At 40.1% G+C, this 15076-nt stretch overlaps 1 protein-coding gene across 5 annotated transcripts in view; it reads left to right on the top strand.

The window, feature by feature from the left end:
- Positions 1-15076, top strand: part of ADGRB3 (adhesion G protein-coupled receptor B3) — a 625822-nt gene that overhangs the window by 284156 nt on the left and 326590 nt on the right. The window lies entirely within an intron of this gene.

Below are 15076 nucleotides of genomic sequence, written 5' to 3'. Positions count from 1 at the left end.
AATGAGCCTGATTAACTCAGGATCTACAGTTTGAATCAGTTTGCACTGTTATCTTTGCAGAAGTCCATTGTCTCTCAGTGTCAAATCTTTGCCCCAGAATTTATACCAGCCTACAATTTAAATTGTCTAAATTGGTGCTGCTGTTCTGTCACAAATATCTCCATGCATTTCAGCTTTCATAACTGCTAAACCAAAGGCATAACATTTTTTTTTAAAAGAGGAAGGAGATGTTACTGTAAATTTACTCAGGATGTAAGATAGTTCTATCATCTGCTGCACAAACTTCATTTCTGATACATGGAAAAGAGAAGAATCAACCATGTTGTTCAATTATGTGTTGACTCTTATCCAGTTATTTTTTTTAAAAAGTCTTACAACAGATTTCCTCATGAAGTTATTGGTAGAGATCTCACATCAGCTTGAAGGAGTATAAAGCTTTGCAATACATATTTTGATCCCACCCTCCCCATGCATGTACAATATATCTAGCTGCTCTTGGAGCATGCCTTCATGGTTACTCATTGGCTGGGGAGGCCAAGAAATGCCCAACTGTGTTTCTCCACTGGGATGCACAAATAAGACATCCTCTTCCTACACCTCTGGATCTCCAGGATGTTTTTCAGAGGTCTGAGAGGAGGATATTTTCTTTGTACTTCAGACTTCAGGAATGGAGTTGAGCACTGCCTGGGATCCTCTCTCTGGCCACTGAATGGTTGTGGAGGCATGCTGCGGCAGCAGACATGTATGTTATGTGTACATATGGGGTCACTGTGCAAAGGAGACAGTAGACAGCTCCATATGTAATTATCTGGAAAGGAAATAGAAAGGTATAACAGGTGCCTGTGGCTTGGATCATAAGGTTACATGAGTCGAATTCCATCCATGGGACACTTCTGTCCAAGGAAAGGGAAATGCAGTTTATGTCCCCTCACCTATGATATTTTCTGTCCTTCTCAAAAATTTGCTTTGGAGGTTTAAGAGATGCTCTGTAATGGCCAGAGGATGGCATGTAAGGATTTTGATCACTTCCGCCTTTCCATCAATGAGCACTTCCATTAGACCAAAAGCCTTTCTATTTCTGGATGAGAAATGTAGGTTCCAGGTCACAGTTATGGTTACCTCAGATAGTTTCAGTAATCCTACATATGTCCAAATTGTATCACTATATATTGAGCAGTGCTTCAAATAGGTTTCAACGAATGCCTCCTCAATAAGAAAAGTCCATATTAATATCTTCATTTTTACACAGTATCATTCAGCATTTTCCTTCTAAGCAAACAATTAAAGCTGAATAAATGCTAGCCAGATAATGATGAAACTATTTTGAGACACAGATCTTTAAAAGGAACAAGGTTATAAATTTACATATCCATTTTCTCCTTCAATGCTGTACTTTCAAGATAATTTTTAAACATTTCTGGAATTCATCTGCAGTTAATGTTCATGTAAAGGTAAGAACACAGACAAGAGACTGTCCATATCCGTGGAAAAGCAGAGAGAAGAATATGTCCAGAACTTTAAGACAGGGTTCTGCTAACAGATCGCTTTCCACTAGCAGAGTTGAGTCACTGGAGTCACAGTGTCGGTGGGGCAGTGAACATGCTCCCAAGGTTTTTAGTCCAAATTCGAAATGAGCTATCCCAGGGGCTGAACCTGTTTTGTTAACCTGTTTGCTCTATCCTCCACATGACATTCCTTCAAATATTTAAATATTAATATTGAAATCTCACCTCTTAACTTTCTCTTCCCCAGGCTAAACATATCCAGCTCCCTAATACAAAGAAAATGGAAAGAAAAAAAAAGAGAAAAATACACAGAAGAAAACATTAAACAAACCTGATTAGTAAACTCCTCTAACTCTACCAATCCTCCCCAGTCAACTTCCAGCACTTCATTAACTATTGTTATTTAATTTATATTTCAAGTTTCTCCCCAATGAACTTGACTTAATTATATATACATTCTTTTCCCATATAGAGAAAAGAACTCATTCGTAAATATCACAACCTAAAATTGCAGATCAGTAAGAAAATTTGGGGTTGGGTTTACTTTCATCCAGTTCCTCAACTTTCCTGATACCACAAAATCCAGTAGTTTTCTCTATCCACTCTTCCACCCTTGGGATTCTCTTCTGCTTTCAATAAGGTTAAGTTTCTTTGCATCATGTTTCCATGCTCCCTTCTACATATAATTGCCTTTCTAGTAATGCAGTGTAGGGTATTAGAAGAATGTATTATGTATTTCCTGGCATAGATATCAGGAATCTGATTCATCACTTCTCACAAGTCACTGGATAGCTTTTCCACTGTGTTCACTGAATATTAGATTAGGGTGCCCCCCACCATTTCTTTTCATTTTCTAATTAGTCAGTGTACTAAGCATTCTCTATTTACATTCATAAATTTTCTAATTAAAGATTTTCTCCATGATGCCATCAAAATGCTTGCCAACAGCCTTGGAAAAGAGCTGTAACTGAGTGGTAGAAAGTACCTTCTTTGCATGCAGAAGATCCCAGTTTTAGTCTTGGGATATATGGATAGGGCTGGGAAACTGTCCTATGTGAAACCCCGGAGACCCACTGTCAGTGAACAGTACCAATGATCTGACACAGTAAGAGGGCAGCTTCATTGTGACTTTTCTTTAGGGGTACAAAATAAATTAAATTCAGCAATAGCACCAGTCATAATAAGAAAGCAGCCAAAGAGCCTGTGAAGAACTTGAAATGAAATTCTTAATCACGTTCCTTTCCCTTTAAACAAGTGTGGAGATAAATGTTCATGCAAAAATTTAGTGAGATGTACATTTCTACAGAATCGACAACAGGGAGGCAATTCTTTGCTAATTTTCTTCCCAAAAGAATCAACTAAGAATTTTAGCAATATTCTTCCCACTGTGAAGAAATCTTCATAAACTGAAGTTTTTGAAAACTATTTGCACTTTGGCACTTATTCTGTGCAAAATTCACAGGTGCTATTTTTGCATGAAAAAAGCACTTTCTGTGCAGAATGCAGCATTTTCTTTGCAGAAAATAATATTTCTACACAGAAATATCACTTTTTGCTCAGAAAATATTATTCATTACATAGAAAATGATATAGCTGGAGGCTTATTCTGTACAAAATGTACACTTTGGGAATGTAAAAAATGGCATCTGCATATGAATTTTGTACCAAATAATTCTCAAACAGCAAAGGTTGTTAACCATTTTTTTTCAAATATGGTAAAATCTTTCTGTCCATACACAGTGTGTTGGCAGATCTTCACTGGTTGTCAGTGTATGTTAACATGTTGTCTGTCTACAATGATGTTAGGTCCTGGGTCAGTAAAAGTAGATATCACAAAAGTTCAATAAAGACTCTTATAGGTAACATGCAAAGGTATTTTGCGGTGAAATGCTAACAGCAATTGGCTGAGCTTTTGTAATATCATGAAAGCTTTGAAAGAATCATTTCTGAAATCCTAGTGTATGCAATAGGTTGCTATGTAACCATTGTAGTTGCATAGCTACACAGTCAGTCCTGGCCCAATCCCCTTCTATTGTCCCTTAGGGGCGAAACAGACTGACCCTGTGTGTCACCATCCAGGCAGCTTCAGAGCATTGCATTTTGACACTCCACAATCTGAAGCCACCCAGAAGCTGGCTTCATGCTGCACAGCTGCCCACACGTGGGCCAACTTCTGGGTGTTCTAGCGGCTCAGTGCTGCACACCATGGAAGTGCCTGAAAGCCAGCTTCTGCCCACAGCAGGGCAGAAAAGCCAACTTTTTGCTGGCACAAAAAGGAGTGGCTATTTGCTGCTTCTTTTTGGGCCAACAAAAAAGCGGATTAGGGCTGCAATATTTGGTTGCCGTGGCCCCATTCAGGCTTTCTCAGCAGCAGCTTCAAGCTGCCCCTTCGCGACAGTCTGTTTTGCCACTTACTAAGTCAGCAGTTGCTGCAATTGGTGGCGTTCTGTTCCCCCGTCACTCAAGAAGCAACTGATTAATGTTCCCACTCCCTCAGATGAGTGATCTCCCTTACAACAGGCAGAAATTGGGTCCCTGTCACAATCACAGTACCTAAATGAGAGTATACATAAAGATCATTAATATGAAGCAGTCATGACTGCATAACTCACAATTATGCATTTGCAACTGCCCAATGTTCCTGATAATACATTACTTTTAGAGAAAATTATGAACAATTTTTGTAGTTTTTATAGTAAATATTATATTTATTTGTGTCTTGCTCTTTTCACAGAACTGGGACTCAGAGTGGCTTCACAATATTAAAAGAAAAATATAAATACAGTGGACCCTTGTTATATGCTGGGGTTTGGTTACAAGATCCGTGTATGCTCAAGTCCCATTAAATATAATGACATAGCAAAATGGTATCCATTATAAAAAATGGAAAATCAGGGTTTGATATTTGAAATGTATACTTTTTTGGAACATTTTCAAACCATGTATGCTTGAATCCATGTATAAAAAATCAGTGTAAAAGAAGGACCGACTGTAAAAACATAGAAAAGAAGTGCATTAAAAATGAATTAAATTATTACAGTGTTCAAATAGATAGCTATTAAAAGAATAAAATACATTTTAAAAGATAAAACTATATAAAACACTTTAAAATGAAACAATACCCCAATCTGGTCCTTTACAGACATTCTGTTTTAAAAGCCTATCTGAACAGGTATATCTTAGCCTGCCGGCAGAAGGCCATCAAGCAAGCAACCATTCTGGTCTCCCTGGGCAGAGAGTTCCAGATCTAGGATCAGCTACCAAGAAGGCCCTCACTCACCAACCATGGTTGTGATGGTGGTGGGACAGAGAGAAAGGCCTTTCCAAAGGATCTCAGAGCCTGGGCCCATTCATACAGGGGAATACGTTCTGCCAAATAGTGTGGACCTGAGTCATATAGGGCTTTATAGGTCATAACCAGTAATTTGAATTGTGCCCAGAAACAAACTGGCAGCCAATGGAGCTGTTTCAGCAGGGGTGTTGTGTAGTCTCTGTAACTTGCCCCAGTTAACAGCCTGGCGGGCAGCTCTTCGAACCAGCTGAAGTTTCTGAACACTCTTCAAAGGAAGCCTGCCAGAGAGCCCGTTACAGTAGTTCAAACAGGATATAACCAAGACATGTACCACTGAGGTCAGATCTGTCATTTCAAGAAATGGGCACAGCTGGCGCACAAGCTTTAAATCTGCAAAAGCACTCCTGGTCACTGCAGAGACCTGGGCCTCCAGGTTCAAACTGAGTCCAGGAGGACCCCCAAACTGTGAACCTATGTCTTCATGGGGAGTGTAACCCCATCTAATATAGGCTGGATTCCTATTCCCTGATCTGCCTTCTGATTGACCAGGAGCACCTTTGTCTTGTCTGGATTAAGTTTCAATTTGTTTGCTCTCATCCAGTCAATTACTGATGACAGACACTAGTTTAGGACCAGGACAACATCTTTGGATTGGAGTGGAAAGGAGTAGTAGAGTTGAGTGTCATCTGCATATTGATGGCACTGCACCCCAATAATAAAAATAAAATAATAATAATGTTTTTAAAGTAAATATTATTTTAATTCATAATGGGGCATTGTCGGAGTTGTAATTCAAAAAAGTCATGCAATAAATCTCCATTGAGACGAAGATTGTATTTGCTGGTCAAGAAGTACTTGTCTGCATTAATTTTATAATTTAATACTATCCATGTTTACCTGTAAGTAAATCTCCTGTATTTAGATAGAGCTTATGCTTTTAATAGAGCATAACAGTGATTTGCATCTTGAGCATTTCCTTGTGTGATGGCTCCCACAAAGGTATACTTAATGTTTTCATGATTTTATTGTGAAAATGTACAGATTTCACTGCAATTTTTTCTGATAGGGTTCAAATGCAATCAACTCCAAGAAGAACATATCTCTTTGGAGTGATGGGAATTAGTACCTAAATTAGTATGGCAAATAATTTGAGTGCTAGAAATGCTTTTATCCCATACAGAGACTTGAAAGTATTTTTTAATATTTATATATTTATATGATGCATAAGGGGAGCGTTCCAGTTTCAAGGTACTATTCAGATACTACTGAACACAAATTTATTAGCAATTTGGCACTCATCTTGTCATATGCACAATAATATATGAAATGTTATGTTCCCATTTCACTAATTTTGCTTTATTTCAAAAGCTTATACCAAAGGGTATTGTAGCACCTTTGAGACTAACTCAGGAAAGAAGACCTTCATAGACTTCAGTTTACTTGCTCAGATGCAAGGAGTGAACAGACCTTTACAAGCAGACTGTGTGAATAACAGCACAAATGCAGAACTAGTGGGCATGGTGATGGGGTGACAAGTTCAATTCAAAAGATTATTGCTGGGGTACAAAGGCAGGAAGAAGAGTGTTACCTAAAGCCAAGCTATCCACATAGCATAGACTGAAGTCTTTGAAAGCTTACTCTACCATCTTCTTTCTTTCTCTTCATGAGCCAAATAACACATCCTCTCTCCCCTTCCCATGGCTATCAGTCCGGATGATACAGGCCCAATCTGGTGCGAACTGTCCAGATGATGTACAGCTAGTTCAGCATCAAATCTGGGGCATGCCACCCTTAGAATAGATTAAAAAGCCACCTTTTGCTCCAGAATTTCTAGGAAATTCAAGAGCCTTTCAGAGTGACATAGGGCAACTGTTTACAATGCTTTCCACTATGCCTTTCCCCCACTTCGGGCAACAGCATGAGTCACTCGATCTGAGGTTAGGAACGAGGTGCCCAATGTTGATGACATGGCTGAGCATCTTGTTCCTGACCTCAGAGGGAGTGGCCTGCACCAGCAGTAGACCACACAGAAGGATGCACAGCTGCCTGGTGTCACCCTGGAATGCCTCAGGTAATGGGGGCACATTAGGGCATTTTCAAAGCCAGAATACTCCTGGCTACTACTAGAGTATTCTGGCCCATGCACACCCAGCTTCAGTTACTCTCAAAGGTACTAAACTATCACTTTGCTAGAATACCCCTTTGAATACTGATCTAGATGAATATGGCCATGCCTTTGAATTCTACTGCCTTTAAAAGCTTATGTTTTAAATTCCAGCCTGTATTATTATTTTAAAAAATTAAACCTAATTTATGAGGTACACATGCTTAAGCAAGAGGTAGACATGCTTAGGGGTTCCCCCATCCTCCTTTCAGGATGTTTGTTGGATGTGAAAAACAATTCTTGGTTGGGTGTGTGTGTGTGAAGGTGGAAAGATTTGCATCCTCACAAAGGATTAAGTGCTTCTCATCATCCACTTCTTTGCTTCAAATCTTTCCATACACATTGCTTTGCAGGCATTTGGCAACAATGTGGGTTCCCATATATCTTGTTCAGTCCTTAATGCTATTTAGCTGCATCTACTTACATTTGGGGGGGGGGCTGATTTGATAGCATAAAAGTAGGGGGGAAAGTAGAATTTGGATCCAGACCTTTAGAGAAAACCCCTTAAAATCAGTGAGATGTCAGTTAATTATGACTAGTGTAGGTCCCATTGATTTCAGTGGATTTATTCTGAATAAGGTTGAAATTCAACCCATTGTGTTCAGTTCAGTCCAAGCACTCGACTAAATCCAGTTTAGTCTGACTCCTTTAAAAACAACAACATTGGTTCAAGCTGAAGGGTTGCATTTTGAAATGCAAAAAGCAGCAGGATAGCAGACTAGAGATAAACCTGAATTACTCTTTAAAGGGGAAAGGGGGGATAAATATCTGAGTTGAAACCCATCTTTTACAGATAACAATAAAAGTGGGAATGTGCTAGAAGGAATTTTCAAATAAAGTTCTGAGAACCACTTGAAAGAAATTGATTGAAAGAAAATGTGTGTTATTTAAAAGCTGTCCAATATGATTCTAAGTGTCTGATATGTGATTCACTTAAAGATATTCGAATAGGGGAGATAATAAAATGCAGACAGTAAAAGCTTGAGGTCAAAATGTTGGGAAATTATCTTTTCTATTTCAGTTCCTATTTCCTTGAACAGCAAAGGACTAGGCAAAACTGATTATCAGTCCTTTAACTGGTAGAAAGACCCTATTAATGATGATTAAAAATGAGTGTTTATTGGGGCTTTTTTTTTCAAGTAAATTGTACCTAGTCTTTTAGTCTTCCATACTGTGTGTGTTTAGCTGGAAGCAAGCTTGCATCTTTGAGTCTGCATGCTTAGGTTTGTACTTCAGAGCTATAGACTTACTTGGAAGAACATGAAAAGCCAATTTGACATATTGGGTAGCGTGGGGCATGGGAGTCCTAACTTCTAGTTTCCACTGAGTCAGGTTTAAAAATGCACACATAACACCAAGCAAGTGATCCAGTTTTGCAGCCCCAGGCAAAAGAAATGATGATTCCCATTTCCAGTTCCATGCACAGAGCCTAACTAGACTGGGAGTTCTTACTTCAGCACTGGCTATTGGACAGCAACCTGGGGTTGGCAATGTAATCTAAACAAAGAAATTCACAGCTCTCTAGTCTCAACACCATAGCCCATACCCCAGCATCTGCTGTATGGAGCAATTTTCTCATTCAGGCTTGCTACAAAGAAACAGTGTGTGACATAAAAAAAGCCACTTACAGCAATAATCAAACAGGCATACATAGTACAATGGGGCCTTGGTATCTGCTGGAGATTGGTTCCAGAATGCCTTGTGGATACCAAATCCATGGATGCTCATGTCCAAATTAAAGTTATGCATAATAAAATGGCATCACTTATGTAAAATCAAGGTTTGCCTTTTGGATTTTTAAAAATATTTTGAGACCATAGATGGTTGAATCTATGGATACAGAATCCATGGTTATGGAGGGCAGCCTGTAAAATTTGTACTCTCCCCCACTTCTCTCTGCATCACGAATAGCAGAGCTTCCTGTCATCTCACAAATACATATACTACTTTTTACTCTTTCCTCTGGTCGAAAAGAGGTGACATGGTGGGTGAGAAGCAGAACTTGGTAATGGTGGTCTTGCTGGCTAGGGATTCTAAGCTTTGTAATCTAAAAGGTTCTTTACAGCCTATGCAATAGGGAGGTCTGTGTTCACAACACTACAGCCTAAAGGCCTGTTTAGGTGCACAGAATGTGTTTTTGACCATCGCTCCCTCTGTGGGGAATCTCTTCTTATATCCCATTACTGCCACCAAATGTGGGGTTTTCCACTCAGGCAACCCCACCAGTCCCAGTAACTGTGAGGATTCCTCTCAGGCAATCACACCACTGTGGCCAAATGTGGGAGTCTTTATTCTTAGCCTACCAAATATGAAGCCTTCCACAGTGTTTATTGCAAACATACAGTCCAAGGGCTTTCCCTGATCCCCACCTTAGTTACACACAAGGACTTTTTCCTGTTGCCCCTGTGTGATGTCAACTTTAGGGTCAATCTAAATGCCCTCAAAAGGTCCTGTGAGGATTTACACCACTTTTATCCCCAACAGGACACCACCTTTCACTTGTCAAAGTTACCACTACAAACACCTTATCTGAAACTTAGGTCTCAGAATGATAGTCATTCCAGAGGCCAACATTGTATAAAAACAAAAAGAAAACGTTATTTAAATAAAATTTCTTATGACTCAGTCCTGTGGAATAATTAGGATTTGTAGTTAAACATAAAACAGATTATATTGATACAACATTCAAAATACACATATACTCCTCTCAGACTAAATCAGACCCAATCACTCCAAACTTTTTTCTCACTCTAACCCTAGTCTAAGTCAAACCCTACCCAAACACCTTTCTCAAGCCCCAGGCTAAACTGATGTCTCCTCAAACTTAAACTTTCACAGTAATTCACTGATTGCCTTGTGCAAATTTTCTCAAACATTCCACAAGTCAGCATTCACTTCATCACTGCATACTCTGCCCCCTCCCAAGAGTGGCATCCCTAGGGTTGGTGTCACCCAGTGCGGTAACTCATGGTGTCACCCCCCATTTACCTTCCATACCACATCATACAGAATCCTTAGTAATTTTTTGTATTAATAATTCCCATCTATCACTGAACTGTAGCTGTGACATAAGCAACTAGCAAACTTAAAATTACTTATTTTGGCCCTCTTCAGACAGGCCTTTGCGGTACCCCCGTCACATGCTAGGGGTTGGCCAAGGGCGCACCGCCCATACTGGCCTCACCCCTAGCACGTGACGGGGACATCAAAATGGCGGGGCCCTGTACACATGGGCGCCGCCATTTTGACACGATGCACGCTTAGTGTTCGCACGTCCTGACATCATTGTGATGCTGCAAGTGTGCCATTGGCTCACTACAGCATCAGAAACGCACCGCAAGAAGAATCCGCTTTTTAAGGGTTCTTTTTGCCGCGCGAGGAAGCCGCGCGATTTGTCTGCTGCGGCTCCCTCGTGCACCAAAACAAGGTGCAAATAGACCACCCCTTTTGGGCGGTCTGTATCCCTCCTTAAATTACGATATCATATACACAGCCTAAATGTATTTACATTTAGTTTCATGTTTCATGTGGCTGATGTGAAAATTTGGTATGATGTGATATTTTTAAATAAAAATTTAAAAGAGTAAAATTTTAAAAAAACCTCGAACTCAAGGCTTAAGTTAAGATTTCTACGCATGTCACTTTTCAAGATGGGGGGGGGGGATCTGTCAATGGATCTGTGAAGCCATTCCCTTGAAATCAGGAGCTCAAGATAAGTAGTAGAAATTTCAGATGCTTGATCTCTGACACTTTTAAAGAAAATGAAACTATCCCTGCCTTTGCTTCAGTGTGGCAAGGAGGGAAGACAAACCTGAAACACTGACTCAGTGTCGAAGTGCCTGCCTCTCTGCTTCCTAGGCCTTCTCTTTGAGCATGCATGCAGCCTTCAAAAGGAAAGGCCAGAGGAAGATTTGCTCCAGAGGCAGCAAAGGAAAGGGGGAGCCAGTACCTGTGCAAGGGGAGGGGGCACTGGGGCTCTCCATAATACTAAACTTCACTCTTCTCCAAAAGGTGGTGCTCTTAAAGTTTCTGTATTCTGTATTTTCTCAGTTCTTTAGGGTATCAAAAATAAACTGTGTTAAAATGGAACATTTCAAGCCTTTAAAAAAATATATCAGCAACTTGTAAAAAAAACTGATAAAAGCAAGCAGCTGTGATGAAATTAACCCTCCTTCTCTCCATCTCTCCCACTCCCAGGCTTGCTGGTTCTCTGCTGGCACTGTCTGCTTCACCTCACCTCATAAATCACCTGCAAACCTTTGGGCAGAAAGGCTGATAAGTGGTGGGCAGGAGCAAAAACTAGACTTAAATCAAAGTGTTGCTTCTCATTAAAGGCCTGAACGGACAGGCCTAAATAAAGCTGCTTTAGGTCACTTTAGAGGTATGCTGTTTAAATGATGCATGTGCCCTAAGAGGCTGGAAGCCACACCAAAGCCTCGCTCCAGTCCTAAAGACTGAAGCACAGCTTTGGTGCAGCTTTGGGCCTTTTAAGATGCATGTGTCATTTAAATAGCATACCTCCAAAGTGACCTGAAGTAGCTTTAGTTGGACATGTCTGTTCGGGCCCAAAGTTCCCTTGAAAGTCCCAAAGCACAGGGATGAGGATGGACAGGGGAAGCAAACACAATGAAACAAGCCTCTCTTCTCTAGCCTCCCTTAAGAAGGATGGGGTGATTCATCCCTGTTTATTTATTGTCAGAGCCCTCTTTCTCACTCCTCCTTCTCAATTTGCATTTTGTGGTAGAAAAAACATGGCCAAAAAGGGACAGGGAAGGGCTTCAGCAGCTGCTGATGAAAGACTGGATTTTGCCTCCGTTGTGCCTTTGCAATTTTTTTTCTTGTTTTGCTCTGCATCTTTGGCCGCTGCACCCCACCCCTCATTCCTTCCCTCCAACAGAGAATTGATCCTTGAGGTGTGTGCCATCCCTGCCTGTTACTCGCATAAACCCCACATGCTTACTTGTCATGACCTGCAAGGGCTCCTGTTCTTCAGGCAACTCAGGTTTTCCTACAAGCACGCCAATTGCAAGTCCATTCCTCCTTCCTTGCATCTCCTTTCTCCCCCACTCAGCTCCGGCCCCCTCCCCTTCCCCTAGCCTTCCAGCAACAGAGAGGCTCTCCTTACTCACTGAAGTGACTGCATAGAAAGAGAGTGTCTTCTTCACCCACTGAGCTACCCTTCCCCCACATTCCTTGGATGTTTGAAAGGCAGTGATGTCACCCCCTTAAGGTGTCACCTGGTGCAGTCCGCAACCCCCCCCCCCCGCACTCCATTAGGAAAGCTACTGCCAATAGTTCTTTCCCTCATACTGACACTATAACTCCAGCAACAATTATATATACAAAAACATGACATCACATGCCTTATAGTGCGCCCATTCCTTACGCAGGCTTCTGATTTATGGGGAAGCTGCACTGTAATAGGTAAAATGGCATGTGTGGCCACCGCACGTGCATGCTGCATCGCCACATACACAAGTCCCATTCAGTATAATGGGGCTTGAGCATAGGCAGAATTTTACTTACGTGGGGGGGGGGTTTGGAATGGATCCCCTAAGTAAGGCGAGGTTCTCCTGTATTAGGAAATTATAGGAAATAAAATAAAAATTAACCCATGAATATATATTTACACGATCAGTGTAACATGATTTTGCAAACGCAAGAAAGACAGAAAAAGTGGCTTCTGACTAAGAGGATATCTTAGACTAGAAATATCTTTTGGGAGTTTACAAGTTTATGAAATTTTACATGATTGCAGCTGTAAAATAGGTTTTCAGACCAGACCTATTACAACAATCGACTCAGGCTTGCATCCTTCTGAAGTCGCTAAAATGAGTACCCAAACTGTTCGGGGCAAATTAGCTTACTTGCTAATTAGCTTACTTGTTGTTCACCGCTATGATCTTTGGAATAGCGGTATATAAATAAAAAACAAAACAAATGCAAATACACACTCAAAGTTGAGAACAAAACATAAATGATACATAATTCCCTTACAGGGTATGCATCTAACTGCAGAATTAATACAGTTTGACACTGCTTTGATTACTATGAATCAATTCTATGGAATTCTGGGATCTGGAATTTTGTGAGATACTAAGTTTTCTCTATCAGAGAACTCTGGTGACACAACAAACTACAAATCCTAATATTCCATAGGATTGAGTCATAGAAATTAAAGCAGTGTCAAACTGCATTAATTCTGCAGTGTGGCAACAGCCAGAGATGGCTATTGGTTCCCATATCAATAAGGTGGTAAAGCCATACCAGATTCTAGTCTCAAATAGGTTCTGCAAGGTAGCTCCTTTAAAGTTCAATTTGAAAGTCAGAGCAGATTTTACCACCTCACTGTTATGGTCACCACTATTTGCTTGTACAGTGGACCCTTGTTATATGCTGGGGTTTGGTTCCAAGATCCCCCGTGGATAACAAAATCCGTGGATGCTCAAGACCTATTAAACAATACCTGTCTTAATGCAGCAATGGACTGGATGAGGGAAAACAAACTCAAATTTAATCCAGATAAGACAGATGACCTTGAAACAGTAGTACATGCGCTGGTAAGCTCTCGACTCGACTGAAACATGCTCTACATAGGGCTACCCTTGTGCCAAGTTCGGAAACTTCAATTGGTACAAAATATGGCAGCCAGGCTGGTCACGTGCACATCCAGAACTGCCCATATTACACAGGTTCTAAAATCTCTCCACTGGCTGCTTATCAGTTTCCGGGTAAGGTACAAGGTGTTGGTTTTAACCTTTAAAGCCCTATATGGCTTGAGTCTTGACTTCTTGCAGGAGCACCTTCTCCCATATAATCCACCCGCACTCTTCGTTCTACTGGGAAGAATCTGCTACAACTTAAGAGGACTAGACTTTCAGCAGTGACCCAAAGATCATTTTCATCAGCCGCTCCTAGACTCTGGAATGACCTGCTGGATGAGATCCATCAGATTACCACCTTGGAAACCTTCAAGAATCTCTTCTGGCAGGCTTTTCCAGGCTAGAACATACTTGCTGACCTGCCTCTTCCCCCCCCCCCTTCATCCTCCATCTTTTATCTTTTACCCTACCTGGACTCCACCTGAAAAAAATTTTTATCTCATTTTAGTGTACAGTGGACCCTTGTTATACACTGGGGTTTGGTTCCAAGATCCCCCCATGTATAACAAAATCCGTGTATGCTCAAGTCCCATTAACTATAATGACATAACAAAATGTCCTTATAAAAAATGGAAAATCAAGGTAAATTTATACTTTTTTGGAACATTTTCAAACCGTGTATGCTTGAATCCGTGTATAAAAAATCCATGTATAAGAAGGGCCGACTCTATTTGTACATTAATGTTTTTATTTTATTTATTTTTTGTTTAATCTCTTTTTAAGACTCGATTGTGCTTTTATGCTGGGGGAGGGTTGGGGATTTTGGGATTTTTAATGCATTTCTCTTTTAATTGTATATTATTTTACTGCTGTAATCCACTTGGATTACCTGAGATTAAGCAGAATAATAATAATAATAATAATAATAATAATAATAATAATAATAATGACATAGCAAAATGGTGTCCCTTATAAAAAATGGAAAATCAAGGTTTGATAGTTGAAATGTATACTTTTAAAAAAAAATTTCAAACTTTGGAATTTAAAAAAATTGTGTATAAGAAGGGACGACTGTATACATTTCCAATGAGTAGCCATATTACTTTGCTGCAGCAAAAATAGCACCCTTGTGGTATTTTGAAGGCTTGCCAGAATTATTTGGTATAGGCTGTTGTGGACTCCAGCCCATTTCATAAGATGCAATGGCCAGTTCATTGGTCATGTTTATGACATGCATATCTGGTTATATACATTCCAGTTGCTTGAATGATGAGGTTATTTTAAAAAAAAACATACCAGTTTGAAATGGTCATGCATTGTGAACTTGTAAATCTATAAAAAATAATGAAAATCATAAATCATAAATCTGCTTCCCAGAAAATCTAGCTCAAAAGACCACATCTATAATAACAGAAGCTTACATTCTAACATTAAGGTAATTACATCAACTCACAAAACTTAATGACAAGAAAACTGAACTATCCATGACCAGTACATTTGATTTTCAACAGAA

The sequence above is a fragment of the Sceloporus undulatus genome, chromosome 1 (assembly GCF_019175285.1).
Source record: "Sceloporus undulatus isolate JIND9_A2432 ecotype Alabama chromosome 1, SceUnd_v1.1, whole genome shotgun sequence".
Taxonomy (NCBI): Eukaryota; Metazoa; Chordata; class Lepidosauria; order Squamata; family Phrynosomatidae; genus Sceloporus; species Sceloporus undulatus.
This window is presented reverse-complemented; position numbering and strand designations above follow the sequence as displayed.